General features: G+C 37.5%; 2 long non-coding RNA genes across 2 annotated transcripts; both read left to right on the plus strand.

The window, feature by feature from the left end:
• Positions 1 to 525: 525 nt before the first annotated feature.
• LOC148783201 (uncharacterized) lies at positions 526 to 5,964 on the plus strand. The gene is made up of 3 exons (XR_016050547.1): positions 526 to 883; positions 2,337 to 2,447; positions 5,743 to 5,964. It is a non-coding gene; the product is annotated as an uncharacterized LOC148783201 (long non-coding RNA).
• Positions 5,965 to 10,886: 4,922 nt separating this feature from the next.
• LOC110007053 (uncharacterized) lies at positions 10,887 to 18,334 on the plus strand. The gene is made up of 3 exons (XR_002280566.2): positions 10,887 to 12,159; positions 16,581 to 17,644; positions 17,754 to 18,334. It is a non-coding gene; the product is annotated as an uncharacterized LOC110007053 (long non-coding RNA).
• The last annotated feature ends 6,248 nt before the right edge of the window (positions 18,335 to 24,582 follow it).

Genomic DNA, 24,582 nt, shown 5'->3' on the forward strand with positions numbered 1-24,582 from the left:
TTTGGACAAGTTTTGAGTTGGGAGACTGCCAGTGTCGCCCAAGAATTATAATAAATATCACGTTTTATCATAAAAATAATTAAAAATAGTAAAAAAATCTGTTTTGATCCAAATGTTTTCTGGTAGCTTGACAAGTGGATGGGGAATGCACTCAAAGTTAAAAAAATGAACTTTGACCAAGTTTAACTTGGGCAACATGGGCAGTGTCGCTCAGCCTAGACTGGGTGACATGCCTAGTGTCACCCAGATTTGGGCAACACTATCTGTGTTGCTCACCTCTTTTTGCCCTAAGTTGAGATTTTCAGTTTTTTGGGTGACACCAGCCGTGTCGCCTAGATCCGAGACCTCTAAAATGCATTTTTGACTGAGTTTGTTGGTTGGTTATGGGAAGATATTCTCCCCAACAAATTTAGCCTCCTTTTTAGGATCTTTTCGGGACCATTTAGGGAGGGAGAAGAGAGGAGATAAGGGATTTCAGAAAAAGAAAACACTAGATATAAAAACCCTAGGACAAAGAAAAAACCTAGGATCGAGACTGGGGAAACTTCAGAGAGAAAAACTCTAGGAGATGGAGAGAGATGGAGATCAGAAACCTTGTAGAGAAAGAAAAACATAGAAGAGATAGAGATGAAAAACCTGAAGGAGCTATATGAGGGAAAACCCTAGAATTTGCATAGAAAGCCTTAGCCCCCTAAGAGAAAACCCAGATCTACCCTTAGGACACATACCAGATCTACCCTTAGGACAGAAAATTCCAAATCAAAGCCTTCACACTGAAGAGATTCGCTGATAAACATTCAACTCAGAGAGACAAACGAGGACCGATTCTGATACGGGCGAGCCCTAGAAAGCTCGGAAGCCCCAGGCCATCCGACCCGGTTCGGTACCATTTCTTTCCTTTTCTTCTTATTTTATCATTTTAACTTTATTTTGATTTGTTTTGCTAATTTTATTTAAGATCTCATTTTTTAGGCTCTGGATCATGCTGGCCCTACCATAGATCTGCTCGTTTCCAGGCAAATCTTGCCTCAGATTTGAATTAGATTTGTCCCACTTTCTTTACCACTCTTTTAATGCATTTTTCATTTAGTTTAAGGTGTTAAAATCAAGAGATCTTCATCGGAAGATCTGTCTGACTTTCATCATAAACAGTTCTCCCTCCACTCATGCACATCTCCCAATTTTCTCTCCACCCATTCTCGTCTCCCTATTTTCTCTCCACCGACGCTCATCTCCTTCTTTTCTCTCTTACATGCAACCACCCTCTCCCTCCTTCACATGCAACCATTCTCTCTCTCATAGTTCGTGACTCTCTCACCTCACGTAATTATTATCTCCCACTCCTACGTAATCATTATCTCTCTTTCTCCCACGTCATTATTTTCTCTTTGTTCATTCCCTCTTCAACACGCCACTTTTCTCTCATATTTTCTCTCTCAAATCTTCTCTCTCTTCCTTTATTGCATGCTCAAATTTTATCTCTCTCACACCACCTTTCTCTCTCTTCTCCCTGACACACCACCTTTCTCATCATTTCTCTCTCAAATCTTCTCCCACTTATCGCATGCTCAAATCTTTATCTTTGTCATGCCACCTTTCTCTCTCTTCTCCCTGACATGCCACCTCTCTCCTCTTTTTTCTCTCAAATCTTCTTTCTCTTCCTTTATTACATGCTCAGCCATTTATCTCTCTCACGCCACCTTTCTTTCTCTTCTCCTTGACACACCACATTTCTCTCCTCTTTTCTCTCCCAAATATTCTCTCCCCCATTACTGCACACTAAAATATCTCTCTCTCCTTCCACGTCACTCTTCTCTCTCTTCCCTTTCACATATTTATCATTCTTCTCCCTCACGCCATCTTTTTATCCTCTTTTCACTACCTTCCACGCCTCTCTTCTCTCTCTTCTCCCTCACACCACTTTTCTATCATCTTTCCTCAATCAAATCTACTCTCTCTCCCACCTCATCATTCTCTAACGTTCACGCCTCCTTTCACTCTCATCTCCCCCACACCACTTTTTCCTCATCTTTCCTCTCTAATCTATTCTCTCTTCCCCCACACAATCATTCTCTCACACTTACGCTCACACACTTACACTTATACTCACATACTCACACTCATGCTCACACACTTCCACTCTTATTCACACTCTCACTCACACACACACATACACACTCACAACATACACTGTCTTAACACACTCCAACCTTCACAACCCCCTCTAACCTTTAGTCTAGACCATCAATCCAACATGCATTACCGATAGGTTGAGAATCCGTAAATAAGTATACCTTGAAGGCCATTTTTAGTGTGTGGATCCAAGTGCTGTGCAGGAAGGCGAGGAAGCCGAGTTCAAACTCCGCTGCAAGGACAGCCGAAGGGCTTTCGAGATGATCTAAGAGGGCAAATCACCCAATTGTGTCCCCCAAACCCAACACGGCAAGGTAGGTGCTCGATCCCTTCTTCGTCGATTAAAATATCTCTCTTTGTTGGTTCCTATCCGCACCACAATCACATGCGCACATACACACGTGGACCCTGCGGTTGTTTGAGAGAGGATTCCTCCGACCGTGTCACTCCCACATGTGGGCCGACCCGGGAAGATGAGAAATCAGGCCCGACATCAAAGATAGCTTTGATTCGAGAGAAGCTCATGACCGCTCAGAGTCGGCAGAAGAGTTATGCCGATAACCGAAGAAGAGACCTTAAGTTTGAGGTGGGTGATCGGGTCTTCCTAAAGGTGCCACCAACAAAGGGCATCATGAGGTTTGACAAGAAAGGGAAGTTGAGTGCACACTATAGCGGACCTTTTGAGATTCTGGAGAGAGTCGAAAGCGTGGCATATCGATTGGCCTTACCGCCCGAGTTGGCAAACATCCATAACGTCTTCCATGTATCTTTATTGCAGAAGTATCAGCCCGACCCATCTCATGTTTTGAGATATGAACCTATACTGATCTAAGAGGACCTGACCTTCATTGAGCAGTCAGTTCAGATACTGGATAGAAGCTGCAAGTATTACGTAATAAGGAAATCCCTCTGGTCCATGTTCTGTGGCAGTACCATTCACGAGAAGAGTCGACCTGGGCGTAGGAAGATGAGATCTGGAAAAAATACCCCCATTTATTTGAATAGCAGATGTATGATTTAGAGTACTAAATCCTTTTTAAAGGGGGATGATGTAAGGACTGAGACTATTCCAGGCTAATTGTAGTGCGCCGACGAGGCGATGATTGAGATGGATATTGCGCCGTTGAGCGCGGATGGATGAGCATGCTGGCGAGCGCGAATGGCTAGACACACGTTAAGAGCACGGGCAGATGAGCGCACCGCTGAGTGTGGGTGGTGTATGGTGGTCTAGGGGTGCTTATTCTCTCTCATGTTTGCTTTCTCTCTCCATGCATGAGTGCCATGTGGCACATGCATGCTTCCATCCCATCATCATGTCTCCCATGCTTGCTCCCTCTCTCTCCTCATGCATGCCCACTTGTGTGTCATGTGGCAATTGCATGCTGCCACCATCCATGCTTATTTATACCCCCTTCTCATGTGTCACATTGGTTTTCTCTCTCTTCCTTCTCATTTCCCTCTTTCACCCACATTCTCCTTCTTCTCCCTTGAGCCTTTAAAACCTCTCCAAGCCTTGTCCCTTGAGCTTGAACCCAATCCTTGTGGAGCTTGGAATTCGTGGTGAAGTGGGTGGAACCCTTTGGAGTTTCGATTGGTACAGGGAATTGGATCTAGTTTCCATATCTTCATGCTTATGTTAATGCATGTTTCCTTACCTAATCAAAGTATGAAACTCAAGTATGAATATGGGTGTGAATGTGAGTGTGGATGCGTGCTATTGAAATTCTTGTAAAATGTGTTCTGATTTCAAGAAAAGTGGCATCTATTTGAGAGATTATTTGAGTATCTTAAAAATCTTCATAGATCATGAAATTTGGTGGGAAAGTAGCCCATTGAATCTATTTTATCATGCAAAAGACCCCTTGTTCATATATCATTTGATTTGGGTGTAATTAACCATTTACTGAAGAATGTCAGATTTATGAAATAAAATTAGGGATTTAACATGTTTTTGTGTGGAGTTTCACTAACCAAAACATAATATAATGAGGTCAAACTACTTCTAAATGATAGATAGACGAAGCTATTTTGAAAATGGTGTTGGAATGAGGATGAAATTCCCTGTGATTTGAAACTTATGATATTTTTCTATGAGGGTGTCACCCTAGATTTTCTACTGTGAAAACACGAACTTCCTTCAAAAACATCAAACAGTTTGACAAACTTTAAGCCAATATTTAGGGTTACCCCCTATATGAAAGTTGTGTTTTCATGAGCCTAGATTGTCATAAAAGTAGTAGTCTCAGGTCCAAATGATTTTTTAACCTCATGATATGCCTTTAAGGGTGGACTGTGTTCATAGTGAAAGATGTTGTAATGTCTCTTGAGCTAATGAGCATGATAATATAACATAATGATGTCTAATGCATTGGTTTATTGTATGATTTTAACATGATGATGCCTCTTGAGCTAATAAGAATGATGATATGATCATATGCATAGCATGCTTTGGACATGTTGATGTTTTAGGTGAGTATATATAAAACATGCTCTTATTATGATATGTGAGCCTGGTAATCTGCTGCTAATGAGAAACGTCTGCCTAATAATGAGACATGCTCTGTTATGAAAATAATGCATGTTCTGTTATGAAATTAATGCATGATAATGAGACATGCTCTGTTATGAAATGAATGCATGCTCTGTTATGAAATGAATCCATGATAATGAGACATGCTTTGTTATGAAATGAATGCATGATAATGAGACATGCTCTATTATGAAATGACTGTATGCTCTGTTATAAAATAATGAATGTGCATGGTTGTAATAAGACATGCCTATGAAATGATGAATGTGCATGGTTGTAATAAGACATTCCTTTGAAATGATGAATGTGCATGGTTGAAATAAGACATGCCCATGAAATGACGAATGTGTATGGTTGCAATAAGGCATGCCTATGAAATGACAAATGTGCTTGGTTACAATAAGACGTGCCTATGAAATGATGAATGTGCATGGTTGTAATAAGACATGCCTATGAAATGATATGTGTGCATGATTGTAATAAGACAAGCAACATATGTTATATGATAAGAAAGTTGTGCTGACAGTTGAGATCTTTCCCTGATTCCCTGATATCTGTGTGAGGCACTAAGCAACGGGTCATCCGTTAGAAGTGTAACACCCTCTAGCTAGAGAGCAAGGATAGGGTTGCATCTTGGAAGGCCACCGCCTATAAAAAGCCCCAAAGCGCGATGGGGACTGTGTGTGTGAGGCACTATGCAACGGGTCATCCATTGGTGGTGCTTCCCTCTGGAGTGACGTAGACGTTCTAAGCATTAGGATTTGATTGGCCTGATGGATAGGGCTTCTACTTCGGGAGTATGTGATATTAGGATCCCTTGATTTATACGTGCCTGATTATGTTGATCTATGTTGATGCTCATGCTTGAATGATATGATATCTTATTTGTTATTGCTCCACCATGAATGAATCACGCACGACACATTGCTAAATACGATTTGTGCACATGGCTACATGTTTGTAAGACTTACATGACATAGTGATAGTTATTATGAGATAATCTTCATAGGCAGGAAAGAATGGCCCCTTGATCTGTTTACTAGGCTTATAGCTCACTCTTTTAACTTTCCTCTTTGTAGGGTGATAGCCAGCGGGTTTTGGAAAGGGCGTTCTAGTGATCGTTGTTGGAGCCCCGTACTCCCTTCTTGTGGAAACCTCTTTTTAATTGTATGTGTTAGATGGCAATTTGGCCATATAGTTCACTTTGTATTGGAACTATGTATTGTTGTTGGGCCTTTTGTGCCTTGGACTCATCTGTAATATTTTGGAGCATTTATATGTATTTTGAGACTTGTTTGTCCAGCTTTTTATGGTTATGTGCTTTATGTTTTGTTTTCTTTCGTGGTTGGCTTTGATTCCCTCTTTTCAAAGCATTGAGCGCACTCCCACCCAAGTTGCATTCGCTACATGTGGTCGCGATCCCACACCCTACTGTCCTCCGACGACCCGACAAGTATGGTAAGGATTTGGAAAGTGGAGTCGTGGGACTTAGCCTGTGATTATTTCACTAACCCAAAGAGCCCCCTAACAGTGATCCAGGGAGAGAAGAGAAGAGAGTGAAAGAGAGTGAAAGAGATAGAAATCTCTCACAGCTCGAACACTACGTAACTTGGTAGTTAGAGTAGTTCAAGGGTAAAAACTCTAAGAAAGTTGTCTCAGGATGACCCCACCCAGAGTGATCCAGCACAAGAGAATTTGTGTCTCTTACAAGTCAATAATATTATATGAACTGATGGTTAGAGTAGCAATCTGAGAGTTAGAACCCTAAGGCACTATCTTAGGAAGACCTCGGCTCAAGTGCTCAAGGGTGAGAGAAGAAGTGAGTGAAGGGAGAGAATGAAGAAATAATAAAATAAAAGATAAATGAAAGAGAGATGGGATAAAGATAAAAGAGATGAGAAAGATAGTAGATGAAGATATATGAATGAGGGACGAGAATTAGAGAGAATAAAGTAAGAGAATAAGAGAGGAGAGTTAGAGAGATAAAGGGGTAAGGTAGACCCACATGGGGCAAGGGTCCGTGCCTAAGTGGACAGTGGATAGATGAAACGAGAGAGTGAGAGACTAAGAGAGTAGATGGACCAGCCTATGGCGCAGGTCCATGGCTTGGAGGGGTAGGCGAGAGGTCGAGAGAGAGTAAGATGGAGAGAGAGGGACAAACCCGCCTATGGGGCACGTCCTTGAACTGGTGTTGTGAGAAAGAGAGGACGAGAGAGTCAAAGAGAAGGGGAAGTGACAGACCCATCTATGGTGCGGGTCCGAGGCTTTGGATGGGAGAGAGAGAGAGAGAGAGAGAGAGAGAGAGAGAGAGGAGGGGAGAGTAAAAGAGAGGGGCAAGTAACATACCTGCCTATGGTGCAGGTCTGGGGCTTTGGACAGGAGAGAGAGAGAGAGAAAGTAAGAGAAGGAGAGAGAGAGCAATCGAGCCCGCCCTAGGTACGGTTCCGTGGCTTTTTAGATGTGAGAGAGGGAGAGTGAACAAAGAGAGAGAGAAAGAGTAAGAGAGCAAAGAGAGGGAGAAGGTGAGAGTAAAGAGAGAGGGGGAGCTCGAACCCACCTTGGGTTCGATTGAAGAGAGAGAGAGACAGTAAGAGAAGGAGAAGAGAGAGAGAGAGACAGTAAGAGAAGGAGAAGAGAGAGAAAGATAGTAAGAGAAAGAGAAGAGAGAGAAAGAGAGAGAAGAGAAAAGAGAAAGGAGAGAGGAGAGAGAGTGGACCTAGAATGGGCTCAAGCCTAGGTGCACATTCAAGGGTCCCTTTTGCGTGCATCTTTAGAAAGAGGTATTGGTCCTTATGAGTTGATGCTAGAGTTTAGGCTCTAGGTGCATGGACTTAGGTAGGTTGAGATAGCTAAGGTGTAGGGAAGGTAAGGTGTATGCAAGCTAGGGTATATGAAGTTGGGTGTATGGAATAAGGTATATGGAGTATGCTATGATGTATGGAGTAGGGTAGGGCGTAGGAAAGATAAGGTGTATGGAGTAGGGTATATGGTGTAGGATGTATGGTGTAGGATTGGGAGTTAGGAATCCTAGGGTGTATTGGAGCTAGAATGTATGGAGTTCTAAGAAGTTGGAATTTTGAGGTTCTATAGAGTGAGAGGTTCTTAAGGGTAGTTTCTCTTTCTAGGAATTGTTTCTCTCTCCTCTGTCCTTGAATTTTGGGTTTGGGATCAAAGCAAAAGGAGAAGCCTAAGCTTTTTGAATTCTCAAGCTCTTTTCATTAATTCCGAAACTTATTTATAAATGAATTCACTTTACTCATATAGAGTAACCCCAAAATATAGGTAGATACTCAAAAACCTTTAGAATTGTTGGAAATTATACATTTAGTGAATCAAAATATTCATCATGTTTTAGAATTAATAACCAAAATACCCCTAAGCACTTTTTATGAAATAATAAAACCATCCCTCCATGAGGGATCTTTTGCCATTGCTAGGCCTCGAGAGCTTTTTCGGATGTTTCAGGTGGCAATTCGAGCGATTAAATGTTGTAGAATCAATGCTTGGATTATTACGCACGTTTTGATAGGCATTGATCGTCTAGAAACAGAGTTTTACGGAAGAACCCAAAATCTAGTCAAGTCCATAAACTTGTGATTCTTCGACCACCGATTCGACACGATTCATGATGTTCCATGACTTCATTTTGATCACAAATTAAAGAGGATACTATCACGATCATTTTGTGATAAATCGTCCATTTTGGTCTCCATTTGAGTGAGTTATTTGGAGGTGGCCAAAAAATGGGATTCTGGCGATCGAAAAAGTGTGCCTTCTTCAACCTCCAAACTCGGTATCATCCGACCTTCAATCACTGCCTTCTTCAACCTCAAAATTCGGTATCATCCAGCCTCCGATCATGAACAAAAACCATATCAAACTGAAGCTCTTCGAAGCACGGTTGCAACAGAGCCATACTTGCGACGATCCGACACTAGGATCTCGAGCTATAGCCTCTCAAAGAATGAGATGTTCCTCTTTTTAAAATCTAAATTTTCAAGTTTGGAACTCATATTCTCTCTAATAATTCTCTCTTTTCAGGCCACACCATGATGCGCGTGCCATATGTCAAAACGAGCGTATCGTCGAGATCTAGCTCATGTCCGAATTTGAGCGTAGTTGGACCCAAAATGAGCAAATTAAGAGAATTTGAAATTCATCCCGAAATGAAAAAATAAAGCTTTCATAAATGGAAATTGGTTCACTGATGCGGCAGCGCAATAGTGTAAAACCGACAAGTTTTTTGTAAGTTAGGCCCAAAATGGTCCTGGAGGGTCCGATTGAGCCAAAATTTGGTATCTTGGGGTTTTTTGACATTTCAGATCCAATTGTGGTGGCCTGATACACTTTTGAAACCCAGAAAATAGAGTTGTAGTTATATATTTATTTTTAGCATGATAGGAACTGGATTTAAAAATCGAGTTTCATCTCGATCGGCTTAAAAACTTGTAAGAACATGATGAAACTTTACGGGTGTCCTTAGGGCATCCCAAGCTAACCTCTCATACAATTTGAGGCCATTCTAATACTTCTTCAAAGGTCACCCAATATCAGGTTTATTGCTATAGTGTTCCCACAGTCGAGGCTACGTTTTTTGGCACCAGCGGGACAAGTTTCTACTGGCTCTCTCCTTATGCATCCCAGAATGGTCCCAGGTCCTATTCAGCAGAAATTTGATATTTGGAGGTTTTTCGACATTCTGGATCCAATGGCAGTGGTCTGATACTCTTTTGAGACCCATAAAATAGGGTTGTAGTTATATGGTCCATTTTCAGCATGATATGAACTGGATTTAAAAACTGAGTTTCATCCTAATCGGTTTAAAACTTGTCAGAACGTGACAAAACTTTATGGGTATCCTCATGCATGGGATAACTTTAGGGAAAGTTTATGGTCATCACCCACCAGGCTACATATTGTGAATATGATCTATTAAATAAAAACTGCATATAAATAATAAAAAGGAAAGGTTTCTATACTTTCCCTACAACATAGAAGATCTATGCTTCCCCTACCATCCATCTGTCCAATTTTGATTAAGAGAGCCACTCACGGTTTGATCTTAGATCAGACGTCTCAAAGTATTTTATTTTTTATTATTTTTTTATACAAATTGTATGATATAAAATTTGGTACAAGCCGGGCACACCTATAAAAAATATTGAAAATAATTTTTTGATAAAATATAATTACCAAAATACCCTTTAAAGCCTTTAAGGGTATTTTAGTCATTTTATTTTATTGAAAATAAATTTTTTATATTTTACACTAGTGAAAGTTTAATAGAGGATTGGATGTACTAAAATTGGTGTCAAGATAGTTTATATAAAAAAATATTAAAAATAAAATAGTGTACAAGCGTGATATTGTGATTGGGCCAATCTTAGCCCTCCATTCATAATGGAGGGTTGGATAAGGGGAAATATATAAGTTTTATGTTGTAGGGAAACCATAAAAAGCTTGTCCATAATAAAATTTTAGCTTTCCTCTTTAAAATAAGCTTTATAGTGACTTTGAAAACTATAATTTAAAAAAAAAAAAATTACTATTAAAAACGCCAACTACATTCAAAACGAGCTTTGTTAAGAAGATAAAATCTCGATGATTCCATATATTGTAAATTTACAGTTGATATAATTCTATATTTACTTCAAAAAAGAATTTGAAGAAAATTAATAAAAGAATTTTATGAAACCTTTGTTATGAGTGTTTCCCCTGAGGTTCTAAAAACATAATATGCACTATAAAATACACCATAAGATTGCCTTTTGCAAGCTACACCGCCTCATGAGCTGAACACACCAAAATTTCCGTCATATCTGTTGAAATTTTACTGTTCATGTACCATGCATCATCCGTCCATACATTTCAGCAAAATTTCATTATAGGTGTCAAAGCTTCATACCTAAACTCATTTGCGCAAGGTGAGATGTCCAACTTCAGTATTGAGACCCTGTCACCCCAAAATAAATTTTGGCAAAACAGGGGCGGATAAGTGTACATAGCAAAGATTTCCTCTACCACTCACCCATATACCTATTATTTACCACTCACCCATATACCTATTATAAAAAATCAAGTGAAAATATCTCTTTACCCCTATTTTTAACTTCAATGTCTTTTGGGATCCGACGAAAAATATTATTTGAAAGCGAATATTACTTGAAAGCAAAGGATCTCTGTTTTTCCAGCAACCCCTTAAATCCCTTTTTGCGAAGAATGTTTGACCCCAATAAAAAAAAAAATGGTATCCTCTCTCAACAGTGGGGTGCCCATTGGTTTTATTAGAGAGAGAGAGTAGGTGAAGAACGTGAGAGTGAGAGAGAGGCATGAGATGGAGAGATGGTGGAAAGAGGAAGGCGGAGGAGGAAGAGAGAGCAGTGTCAGAGGTTGAGAGAGGGTTTGCTACGTGCAGCGGCTGAGGAGAGAGCAGATGGGAGGTCATGGGAAGAAGGCAGTTGTGGTGGGCTTGTTGTATGCGGCGGTTGCGACGGTTGAGGGAAGCGGCAGCTGATTGAGAGGCGTGAGGAAAGAGAGGATAGAGACAAGAGAGGAGAAAAATCCGGTGACAAATCCGACCATCTTCTACCCGAAAAATTTCTAAATTGAAATAAAAAAAGAACACTGGCTCAGCAAAGAAAAACCAACGGGCACCCACTGCACTTTCTTTCTCTCCGCCATCCGTCTCAACCAGCTGCGGCCCGGCCCTCATTTCCACCTATTTGTTCCACCTCTGCAGCCACCATCTGTGTTTTACCCCTCTTCTCAACCAAGCCATGATCACCACTTGCAACCAATCCATCCCCTGCTGCGGCCCGGCCCCCGTGCTGCTGCTCCCTTTTTCCCATCCTCGTCCATCTCTCTTCCTTCATCCTGTGCCCAACTCCCTGTTCTTCCTCTTCCTTGCAACCAATCCCTCATTTCTGCCACCAGCAGTCGGCCCACAACTCTGTTGCCCCTCTCTCACCCTCTGCCACCGCTTTCTCTCTTTCGCTAACCAAAATGTTGAGTTACATTTAACCAAGTCTATCCACCAAACCCTGAAATTTGAGAACCAAAAGAAAGCTTTGGCTGATTCAACAATGGCGTCTACTGTTTCAGCCACAAAATTCTTTTATTAAGCCCTGAAGGATTAAGACCAAACAAGCAAACTACTAATATTTTCTGTCAAGCAAAAAACCCAACTTTCCAAAATATAGAAATCTGGTTTTTGCAGCCTCTTTGATACATAGTCAAACAAGTCCAACACTGATAAGAGAGACCCAAGAAGAAAAATTGTGACCGTTGTGACCCACAAAAAACCCATCTTCCAAAGCCATGGAGAGTGCCTCATCAGTTTGACATAGAAGTCTTGAACGGTTTTAGCCCTGAAAAAAGAGATCCTACAAGCAAAATCGTAACTTTTTTTGACCCAGAAAAGACCCAACTTGCCAGAGCCATGAAGAAAGGTTTGGCTGCTTCGATTATGGCGTCCGCTGTTCTCCGCCAGCAAAATGGTAATCTTAGGGATCTCTACTCTATTGGGAGAGAGAGAGAGAGAGAGAGAGAGAGAGAAAGTGCTTTTTGAGAGAGGGAGAGACGGCGCTATTAGAGACCGCAATTTGAGAGAGAGAGAGGATGTCCGCAATTTGAGAGAGAGAGAGGATGTCATTTTAATTTTTATTGAAGTCAAAAATTCATCTCAAAAGGGGTTTTAGGGGTTGCAAGATAGAAAAAATAGAAATCTTTTGCTTCCAAAATAATATTTTTCATCTTTCGGTCCAAAGATATGGAGAAGTTAAAAATAGAGGGTTGAGTCCAAAGATATAGAGAAGTTAAAAATAGAGGGTAAGTAGATAGTTTTTTTAAAATCAATTACTTTTTTCCTTTCTTCTCTCTCGTTCCTTGTTTTCTCTCTCTAAAACATAATCTATCTGAACTATCCTTTTTTTTGTGTGGATGCATGTGCATTGTCATTCCAATAGCTGGGGTTAATGCCTATTATGTGTATTCTAATATTTGCTTTGTATATTATTCTATAACTAGTTGTAGTACGATCTTTAAGCATATCGATCGAAAGTATAGTTTCTACCAAATCAAAGCTCAAAAAAAAAGGGAAAAGTTTCTATATCTCCCATACAGCATAGAAGATCTATGGTTCTCCTACCATCCAACCGTCCAATTTTGATCAAGAGCCCCTCACTGTTTGATTTTAGATCTGATGCTTCAAAGTATTTTATTTTTAGTTTTTTTATATAAATTATATAAATATGAAATTTGGTAGGGGCCATCTTCTCATTGGGGCGCACTTATAAAAAATATTAAAAACAAGTTTTTGATAAAATATAATAACCAAAATACCCCTTGAAATTTTCATAGGTATTTTGGTCATTTTATTTTATTAGAAATATATTTTTTATATTTTTTCGCTAGTGCGAGTTTAATAGAGGATTAGACGTACAAAATTTGGTTTTATAGAAAAAACATTAAAAATAAAATAGTATAAAGATGTGACATTGTGATTTGGGCAATATTACCCCTCCATTCAGAATGGATAGTTGGATAAAGAGAAATATATAAATTTTAAGCTGTAAGGGAAGCATACTACCCAAAAAAAAAACCCTACTCTTCTGAAGCTCTTTCTATTTCTACGTACATGTTAATTTATGCTACTTAGTTTATGTAGAATTCATCAATTTCAGTGGCTGCTCACCATCGCAACAACTTCCACTAACTTGCCCCCATCATGCATAGAAGGTATTTACAACTTCACAATCTAATTTTCATAAGAGTTAAACTTCAAATAAATAAAAAATTCCCTATATTTAAAATTTTCTATTATATTGCATTTTATATATGATATGCATATTCCTATTTTCATATATATTACAACGATTATGCCTCGGCAAGTACCGAGCTGGCTTCACCTTTAGTAATTTTTAGACATCATTCTCCTTGATTTATTACAAATTTCCTGTAAAACATTTCTTTCTTTTCTTTGCTTCTTTATCATAGAACTCAATGATTTACTTGTAAAACTCCCAACGGACGCTCAATAGATATTACATAAAATATCCATCCCATAAAATAGCACATGAATTCAATATGAATATTGGCGATTTGATTTCGATTTCAAATTCAAAGTTAGAACACCTATTCAAAATGGGACGATTTCAAATTCAAATTCAAAATTAGAAGACCCATTCAAAATGGGATCTTGTTATTGTTATAACTATTTGTTGTTATCTCATCCATTCAATCATGGATTTGAGAGTTATTTGTATGTATCTTTTATCTTGTATATCTATAAGTCGGACATTTTATCCATAATAAAGATATGACTTTCACATTTTAACATGATATCAGAGCGAGGTTAATGAGAGAGTCGGGCTCATACCATTTCCACAGCTTTTTACTCTTTTCAACACAGTTTCTCCTTCTAGGAAAAAAAACAGTTTGCACAGCAATTCCAAGTCTTCGTTTGCAAAAGCATTTATGCTTCCAAGTCTCATGACCATGTTACAGCAGTTTGCAAAAGCTATATTGAGCAGTGTTCGTAACATCGAACCGGAACGGTTAACCGAACATGGCCCTGGAAGCGGTTTAACCAGCCTAACCGGTAAACCGGCCGATTCAACCGCTCTAACAGGACAAGTCCCAAGAAGTAAACAAAGTGTTAAAGAAATACAAAAAAAATCTACTAAAATAAAAAAAGCATATAAAAAATGATTAAAACAAAACACATTCAAATGAAGTTGAAAATTAATGAAAAAATGAATTTTAACCCATTTATATTTTTCTTAGGGCTATTTTTAAAATTTTCTAAAAAAGATGGGAAAATATAAAAGTGAGTATTAATGATCAAAACAATTTTTAACCTTTACCATAATGTAAAGAATATTTAAAAATATATTATAAATTAAATTTCTTATTTTTGAAAATTTATATATATTTTTTTGAATTTTTTTCTTTTTTTAAATATAGGTTGATCATCCTAACTGCCCAAAACTTGAACCAGCTACTGGCCGGTTCCCATCTAACCGGGTGATCGAACAATTTTGCGAACAATGATATTGAGTCTTTAAAACTCAATTTCTAGCACTTTGAAGTTTGCAAAGCCTTTTGCAAGAACCCCACATATTTGTGCAAACAACCCATCTTGGATGTAGCGCGTGACCCCACGTATTTCCTTGTGCAAACGACTGTGTACAGTTTGAAGCATATGCAAAAGCTTTTCATTGCAACCAAATGTCGGCCAACAAACTGTTGTACCAGTTTATGTGCATCTCAACAATAGCGAACATGCTTCCGATAGCCCCAGTAATAATCAACAAGGCAACGACTTCACCTGTACAAAGAACAATAGTTTGACAATTGACAGTATTGGAGGAAGCTTTACCATCGATTACTCATCACCATACTACCTGCATCCTTCAGATAATCTAAGTATGGTCTTAGTCTCTCAACGACTTACTGGTGATAACTATCTCACTTGGAAGCGTGCCATTAAAGTGGTATTTGCAGCCAAGAATAAGTTATGTTTCGTTGATGGAAGTTTAGAAAAATCAGATGTTAAATATTGATATCTTGTATTCTAAGGAAATAGATTTGCCAATGTGGAGTCATTGTAACCCTATTCCCCATTGCCAGTAAAGAAGCTCTCATCTCCCCGTAGACGTAGGCACATTGCCAAACCACGTATATCTTTACGTTGTGGTTGGTTGTCTCTTTCTTGTGTGTTTGTTTCTTTTTTCTTGTTTCGGGGATTGTTTTCGTTTTTACACCAGATTCTCCTTTCCACCTTCCACAGTTATGGCTTGGGAATGTTGTAGCAACATGATGATTTCATGGTTGCTCAACAGTGTTTCCACCGACATTGGCAATAGTGTGAATTGCGCTAATTATGTCCATGACATGTGGTTTGACCTTGAAGATAGGTTCTCTCAAAGAAATCGTCCAAGAATCTATGAATTGAAAAGATCTATAGCCACATTTCGGCAAGAACAATTATCAATATGTGCTTACTATTGTGGGACGAGTTGGCTTGTTATACAAAGATGCCATCTTTTTCATGTGGAGCAAGCAAAGAAGTGCAGGCCCATCTACAATGGGAACATGTATATTAGTTTCTCATGGGGTTAATGAGATTTTTAGAACTCTAAAGACCCAAATTCTTACTATGGAACCCATGCCAAATATCAATAAGGTTTATTTTTTGGTCGAACAAGAAGAAAGGTAAAGAAACCTCCAAGTTACTAATGCTTCTGCATGAGAAGCGGCTGCTCTAGTAGCTTGGCATGCTTGTCCACCTCAAAACCTACGAACATTTGGTCATGGAAAACAAAAATCTACCTGTGCTCACTGTGGTGGAATAAGTCATGACCGCAGTAAATGTTTTGAATTGCATGGATACCCAGCATGGCATCCAAAATCTCGAATGGTCGTTGCTTCACGTGTAGGAGCCTCCAAAGCAGTTGTTTTTACAACATCTTCTGTTGATTTTGCTTCTTCTTCTTCAAGTGGGATTGTAACTCCACTTCTACAGCTCACCAGTAGTCAATATCAACAACTTTTTTCACTCTTGAACACTGATGGACAACCCTCTGCAGCAAACTTTGCAGGTATATAGCATTGTAACTCTTCAGTCCACTCTCCACTTACCTCTTGGGTCATTGATTCAGGTGCTTCCAACCACTTTACACCTAACTTATGCTTGCTTTCTCATACTATTGAAAATTCAAATGCTAAACCTGTATGTCTTCCAAATAGTACCAGTATGCATGTTACTCATACTGAAAAGTCCATTCTTTCTTCCACTATTACGTTAGATGGTATTTTTTGTGTTCCATTTTTCAATTTTAATCTTCTTTCCATCAGTAAGTTAACTGATGTATTGAACTGTGCTGTCATTTTTTTCCCAACATTTTGTGTCTTTCAGGACCTAAAAACGAAGAAGCTGATTGGATTGGGTGAGATGAGAGATGGGTTGTATCACTATGTTCAGCCACCGACAAATAAACAAGTTGCTCTTCCTGCTCATTGTAGTTCAAACTTTGAACTTTGGCATCGAAGACTCTGACATTCATCCCAACATAGTTTGGCTAGTTTACCTTCATCTCATTTAGATATATTTCCATGTTTTGTTACACATTGTGATGTATGCATTTGGGCTAAACATACACGTTTCTCATTTACTTCTAGTTTGAATAAATGCTCTTCTCCTTTTAAACTTATTCACTGCGACATTTGAGGATGTTATCCAACCCCTTCTCATTTAGGTGGTCATTATTTTCTTACCATTTTGGATGACTTCTCTAGATGTACTTAGATATACTTAATGAAATTCAAATTTGAAATATATCCTTTTATGAGGAATTTTCTTGCCATGGTAAGAACTCAATTCCATTGTCATGTCAAACAAGTTAGAATAGATAATAACATTGAATTCTTATCTAATTCCATGCAAACTCTTTTTAATGAGCAAGGCATATTACACCAACGAACTTATGTGCACACCCCATAGCAAAATGATGTTGCAAAATGCAAGCACTGCCACCTTTTGGAGGTAGCATGTGCTTTGCGTTTGCAAGCTAATTCACCGATTACTTTTTGTGGGTAATGTGTTCTAACAAGTACATAATAAACTGAATGCCTACTTGTGTCCTTTCTGGAAAAACTCCATATGAAATGCTCATTCGATGCAAGCCTAAATATCACCACCTTTGTCCCCCAATAGCTCGCTGGCTTACATACAACGCTCCCAACAGAGGCCTTCCATACGATGCTCCTCTAATGACCAACAACCAACCAATAATGGTGTTCCCTTACCTACCCCCTCACCATCATCCCCCAATAGCTTGCCTCCTTCCATACGACGCTCCCATCGGACCTCTCACAAACCAATATATCTTAATGATTATGTCTATAGTTCAGCCCTGGACAGCATACCTAGTTTCTCATCTCACACTTCCAAACAGTCTTCTTCATGGCTTGCTGCCCCAGGTAAACCCTACCTTATTGCCCCTACCTTTTCGATGTTGTTTATTTTGTTCCTCATCAAGCTTTTTTTATTACTATCTTCTCTCATAATGAACCTTTTAGTTTTAAACAGGCCATCCAACATCCTCATTGAAGAGATGCTATGGCTGCAAAACTTCAGGCTCTTGAAGTGAACAACAACAAAACCCTACAACCCTTACCACCTGGAAGGCACCCCATTGACTTCAAATGGGTTATATCTATAGAAAGCTACAAGGCTCGTTTGGTTGCCAAAGGAGTATACCCAAACCACAGAGCTCGATTATCATGAGACTTTTGCACCCGTTGCCAAGCTAGTTACCATGCGATGTTTACTTGTCATTGCCTCTGCGAGAAATTGGCCTTTACACCAATTGGATGTCAACAACGCTTTCTTGCATGTAGACTTACATGAGAAAGTCTACATGACTCCTCCACCTGGTTATACCCAAAAGGGGGAAAACCTCGTTTGTCGGCTTCGCAAATCTTTATATGGTCAGTTGGTTTCAAGCAATCCATTGTTGATTATTCTTTGTTTACACACTCCAATAGTCACCAGTTTACCACAATATTTGTTTAGGTGGATGATGTCATTGTTACTGGCAATGATACACTCTCAATTAATTGTTTGAAAGCCTACCTAGATATGAAATTTCACATCAAGGATTTGGATCAGCTCAAATATTTTCTTGGTATCAAGGTTACCCACTCAGCAAAGGGCATATTCTTTAGCCAACAAAAATATATCTTGGACATTTTGAAAGAAACTTGTTTTCTTGGATCCAAGCCTGTCTGATTCCCAATGGAGCAAATTTTTGGTTAAAGGTGGATGATGGAGTTGTTTTAGACGACCTTGGTTCTTATAGACGTCTTGTGGGATGACTCATTTATTTGACAATTACACGCCCGGATATGACATACTCAATGCATGTACTTAGCCAATTCATGCAGACACCTCACAAGCCCCATCTTGATGCCGCTCAATGAGTTCTATGATATTTGAAGGCCACTCCAAGGCATGGCATTCTGCTTTTATCTGTAAGTGACTTAAAGTCACAGCCTACTTTGACTAAGATTGGGAAAGTTTGTCCTATGACTCGTCGTTCTACCACTGAATATATTATCTTTTTAGGCGCAAGTCTAATCTCTTGACGCACTAAGAAGCAAAACATCGTGGCACGCTCTTTAATCGAGGTTGAGTATCGGTCTATGACCACATCTTCTTGTGAATTGACATGGCTTAAGTTTCTCTCTGCTGATCTTGAAGTTTTTCACTCTCGACCTATGCATCTCCATTGTGATAACCAAGCTGCTCTTTACATTGCGGTCAATCCTGTCTTCCATGACCGTACCAAACACATAGAATTGGACTGCTATCTTATCTGGGAAAAGATACAATCCAGCCTCATCTCCACTTCTTATGTGCCATCACAATTTCAACTTGTAGATATCTTCACTTAGCCCTTCGGATGTACGCAGTTTCATTTGTAGTTGTCCAAGCTGGGCGTTATGTGTTTTCAAGCACCAGCTTAAAGCAGAGTGTTGAGGATTTGATTTCGATTTCAAATTCAAAGTTAGAAGACCCATTCAAAATGGGATGATTTCAAATTCCAATTCAAAATTAGAAGACTCATTCAAAATGGGATCTTGTTATTGTTATAACTATTTGTTGTTATCTCATCACGTCATTCATGAGTTTGAGAGTTATTTGTATCTATCTTTTATCTTGTACATCTTTTACGTTTTGTCCATAATTAAGATATAACTTTCACATTTTAACAATGAAAGATGATACTTTCAATGAAATTCAACAAAAAGAAGACAAGCTCTTCTCGATGCACCGAACCAAGCGAAATCAAAATATAAATATTTCAATCGCTCTCTCACACACATATACTCTCTCTCTCCCCCATATACGTATAATAAAATAAAATAGCTATAACAATAGTTTTTTTTGGGATTTATTTTCATATTTATACTTTGTCCCTGATTCATTTATTCATTATGCAATCATATGGAAATTTAAAAAATATCCAACATGCTGGCAGCTCATGATATAGACACAATGCCATACGACCTAGAAATTGAAAGACGTCTGCTACAACAGATGAACAAACGTATAGAACAAAAACAACAATATCATCAAGAAGATATGTAAACTAGAAATAAAATTTTGCCAGGCCATAAATGACCTTTTTGATAAAATACTTTGCCAATACTAACACGAACTCTTAAATTTTGTAGAAATACCCTAAATTTAATATTATGTATATATCTTACATTTGCTCTTTTGTGTTTTTATATTTAAGTTTGCTTCTACATTTTATGAATTACCAGAATACCACCTAAACTCAAAGTTCCCAAGAAATGCAAAAATCACATTTTCATAATTACCAGCACGGTAAACGCATTGAAAATACAAAATACAAAGGACTAAAAAACGTTACAAATCGATTGACTGATTTGTTATTTTACATGAAAATGGAACCTCTCCATCTAATACAATAAGGGTGAAGTTTATATAAAGCCTAAGCTCTAAACTTCAATATTGAAATGTGGATTCAATATTGAAAATCTTTGTGATAGCCTTAAAAAATATTTTCAACTTTATTAATAAAGTTTAAAACTTTAAAAATAGTGTAGATCGACATATCTATGAAAAATTGAAAATCTTGAAAACTGGCAGTCAAAAAATGCATTATAAAATACACTATTTCCAAAACTTGAAATCCATTTTTTTTCTCATGTTAATGCATCTTGATGTCGAGATGATCAATTTGAGATATTTGGGCATCAAAACAACCTCTTCTAGTGAGATTTTTTAGCTAGGCTCAAATTTGATTGTTTACAGCCTCAACTCTATATAACTTTTCCCATACAATAATGCCTCAACATAAAAATAAAATATAATTCTCACAAAAAAATATTATTACTAATTTATTACAACAAAAATTTTAGGGTGCGGTTTGTATAGAGCCGAGGCTCTAAGTAAAACCCACCTTCAAATAGTGTTGAGAAATGTGGTTTTAATATTGAAAATATTTGAGATAGCCTTAAAATATATTTTCATCATTAGTTATAAAATTTAAAGCTTAGAAAATAGTGTAGATTGAGTAGATCCATGAAAATCTTGAAAATTGACGGTTGAAAAATGCGTTACAAAATGCACTATTTTCAAAGCTTGAAGTCCATTTTTTTTTCATGCCCACATCTTAAGGTCTAGATGATCAATTTGAAGATATTTGGGCATCAAAACAACCTCTTCTAATGGAATTTTTGAGGTAGGCTCTAATTTGATTGTTTAGAGCCTAGGCCCTATATAGACTTTTTCCAAAATTTTATTTCCTCCAAATATTCTGTCATTTACAAAATTATTTGCTGCCTCAAACTTACATCAATCACATTTACTTTTTATAATGGGAAAAGTTTATATAAAGCCGAGGCTCTAAGCAATCAAATTAAAGCCTACCTCAAAAATTTTATTAGAAGAGGTTGTTTTGATGCCCAAATATCCTCAAATTGATCATCTCCACATCAAGATGAATGGACATAGAGAAAAACAGATTTCAAGTTTTGGAAATAGTGTATTTTGTAGCACATTTTTTGTCCGTCAATTTTCAAGATTTTCAAGTTTTCATAGATCTCTCGACCTACACTATTTTTGAAGCTTTAAACTTTATAAATAAAGATGAAAATATATTTTAAGGCTATCAAAAAGATTTTCAGTATTGAAATCACATTTCTCGACACTATTTTAACGTAGGCTTTAATTTGATTGTTTAGAACCTAGACTCTATACAAACCGTACCTTTTTATAAACGGGTATGTTTCGCTCCGCATAAACTATCTTCTTTTTATTTTCTTTTTCTTTTTTTAGGTTTGGTTGCTCGGCGATGGATGGGTTTTCCTCATTGTTAGAAAAATCATGCGATCTAACCGGTAACCGCCCAAGTTAGATCGAAACTGGCCTGTTGCCAGTTCCAATTTCAGGTGGTTTTGATGATCGATCGGTATTTAAAAAAAATTTCAAAAAAATGTATATAAAGTTCCAAAAATAAGGAATTTAATTTGTAATATATATATATATATATATATATATATATGTTAATATTTTTAAAATTATGGTAAATATTAAAAATTGTTTTGGTCATTCATACTCACTTTTAAAAACATTTTATTCATTTATTTATTAATTTTCAACTTCATTTGAATGTGTTTTGTTTTGATCATTATTTATATGCTTTTAGGAAAATTGCTAAAACCCCCCAAAATTAAACTTTTTAAACCTTCTACTCCCACACTAATCTTTCCTTACTTCTTTTATTTAAAAACCAACTTTTCTTACTATTACCCCCCAATCCAAAAAAAGATGAAATAAAGACTAATTTACCCCCATTTTTACCTTTACCCTAGTTTACCCATTCCTTGAGCTTTCCTTTCCCGTTTTCCTCACGGTTTCTTCCTAACGGTTTCCCCATTTACCTCAGTAGTTTACCCATTCACTGAGTTTCCCTCTCTCATTTTCCTCATCTCTTCTTCCTCACAGTTTCCCTATTGGCTTCTCCACTGAGTTTACTAGATTTCCCTCTCCATTGGCTTCCTCACAGTTTTCCCTCTCCACGATTTTCCTTCAAGCCCTTCTCCCTTCCTTTTCCTTCCTCACTCACGGTATTCCCATTTCCTATCCACAAATTTTCCCTCTTTGTTTCTCTATCTTGAAAGGTGAGTTCTTGTCTCTCTCTTTTTCTACAAGGCCCACTCACTCTCTCACGACCTACCAAGGCCCCACTCACTCACTTTCTACCTCTTTTTCTCTCAATCTCTCTTACTCACTCTCTCCCACAAAGTACCTCTTTGTTATCTCCCTCTCTCTCTAAAATTGAATATCTCTCTACAATCGTAGGGGTCACTATCCATCTCAAGGTTTTTCTTTCTCTTTTTCTCTACAATCGAAGGTCCCACATAGCTCTCTCTCTCTCTCTTTCTCTAATCGAAGGTCCCACAAGTCTCTACGAAGGTCCCACAAAGCACAACTATATTGAAACGAGCCCCATCACAGGTCGAGTTCGATTTTTGAGGCACAGCTATGAAAGAATAGTTCAAATAAATATTTTAAAATATTTTTTTTAATATTTATGTTGTAAAAATGTGAATCAAAAGTTTGTTACTTGTGTTGAAGAAAATTTATGTTGGGATTTTATTTGGCCATATTGGCTGTATTAAAATTGTCATTGACAATTGAAGGAATGGATAGGTAATTCTTAAGATGCATTGATTTTTTTTTTGTTAATTTGTTGTGGGTATTGTCAATGTCTCTCTATTGCCATTTTAAGGTATGAATGTTATTGGTGGTATTAATTTTTGGCTTTTTTTTTTCGATATTATGTTGATCTTAAAGATGTTGATCCACAATATTTATTTTGTTCAAACTTAGTATCAATTCTTGTTTATGATAATCTTTCTTAAAATTTGCCTAGCTCTTGTCAATGACAATTGAAGGAATGGATTGATAATGGCTTAAGATGTATTTTTTTTCTTAATTTATTATGGATGTTGTCATTTTATCTGTATTTGTCATTTTAAGATATGGATGTGATTGATGGTAATAATTTTTAGGTTATTTTTACTGCATTTTGTAGAACTTGTAGATGATGATCCATCATCTTTCTTTTGTTAAAATTTAGTAGCAATTCTTATTTCAAAAAGCTTTCTTAAAATTTGCCGAGCTCTTGTTAAAATATAAATGGTCATTAAAACACAATAAGCATAGGGCAAGTTCAAGGCTAGTATTTAATATGTTGTATATGCAATGTATGGAGTAAGTTACTACAAATAATGTGTAGGACAAAACAAAAGGGTTATATCATATTATTATATTGCATTTTCGTCATCCATCATCTTTTTTTGATTAAAATTTAGTACAAATTCTTATTACAAAAGCTTTCTTAAAATTTGCCGAGCTCTTGTTAAAAAATAATTTTTAATGTATGGATGTCCTTGATGGTAATAATTTTTAGGTTATTTTAACTGCATTTTGTTGAACTTGTAAATGATGATTCATCATCTATCTTTTGTTAAGTTTTAGTACCAATTCTTGTTACAAAAATTTTCTTAATAAGCATAGGGCAAGTTCAAGGCTAGTATATTGATGGTGAAGTAAGTTACTAGAAATATTGTGCACGACAAAAGAAAATGGGTGATAGTAGATTAATTTATTGCATTTTGATAGAGAACTCCGAACAAGTAGCGATAAGACTTTAGGTTATATCGGTGGTGATACATTTACCTTTTTCACTGATTGTATAACTAAGCTAGATGAGCTGCGAAAATACGTAGCAGAGCGTTTCTCACTTGACATACACTTGCTATCATTGAGGAATTTTATCCCGAGAAATAGAAACTTTATGGTAAACCTATTCATTGATGATGATATTATTAGGACGTTGAACGCCCATGAATGCGAGAATAAAGTGCTCGTGTATGTATTTCATGGGAGTGAACGTAGCGGTGGAAGTTCTTCAAATAATATTATGACAGTCGAAGAGGTCAGACCCCCAGAACCCTATAATGTTTTAGTATTTGGCTCTGAACAAAGCAATGCATCGCTTAGCACATGGGAGGATGTACTCGTTGGGGTAGAACAATAGTTTCAATCTTTAGAAGATTTCTGAAAAGCCCTTAGCAAGTTTGCTATAGCAAACCATTTCGCATACCGTCTCGTTAAAAATGAGGGGTATCGCATAAGGGAAAAATGCAAGGGTGATGGCTGCAAATGGGAGATATATTGTGCGAAGCTTGGCATGATGAATGTTTGTCAAATCAAAACATGGAAAAAAGATCACTCATGCAATTTAGGGACAAGCAATGATGTACAAAGAAGAGCATCACGAATTTTGTTGCATCCTTAATCAAGGATAAATTAA

This window comes from Amborella trichopoda, chromosome 2 (assembly GCF_054954075.1).
Source record: "Amborella trichopoda isolate Santa Cruz 75 chromosome 2, AtrichopodaSantaCruz75HAP2 v2.0, whole genome shotgun sequence".
Taxonomy (NCBI): Eukaryota; Viridiplantae; Streptophyta; class Magnoliopsida; order Amborellales; family Amborellaceae; genus Amborella; species Amborella trichopoda.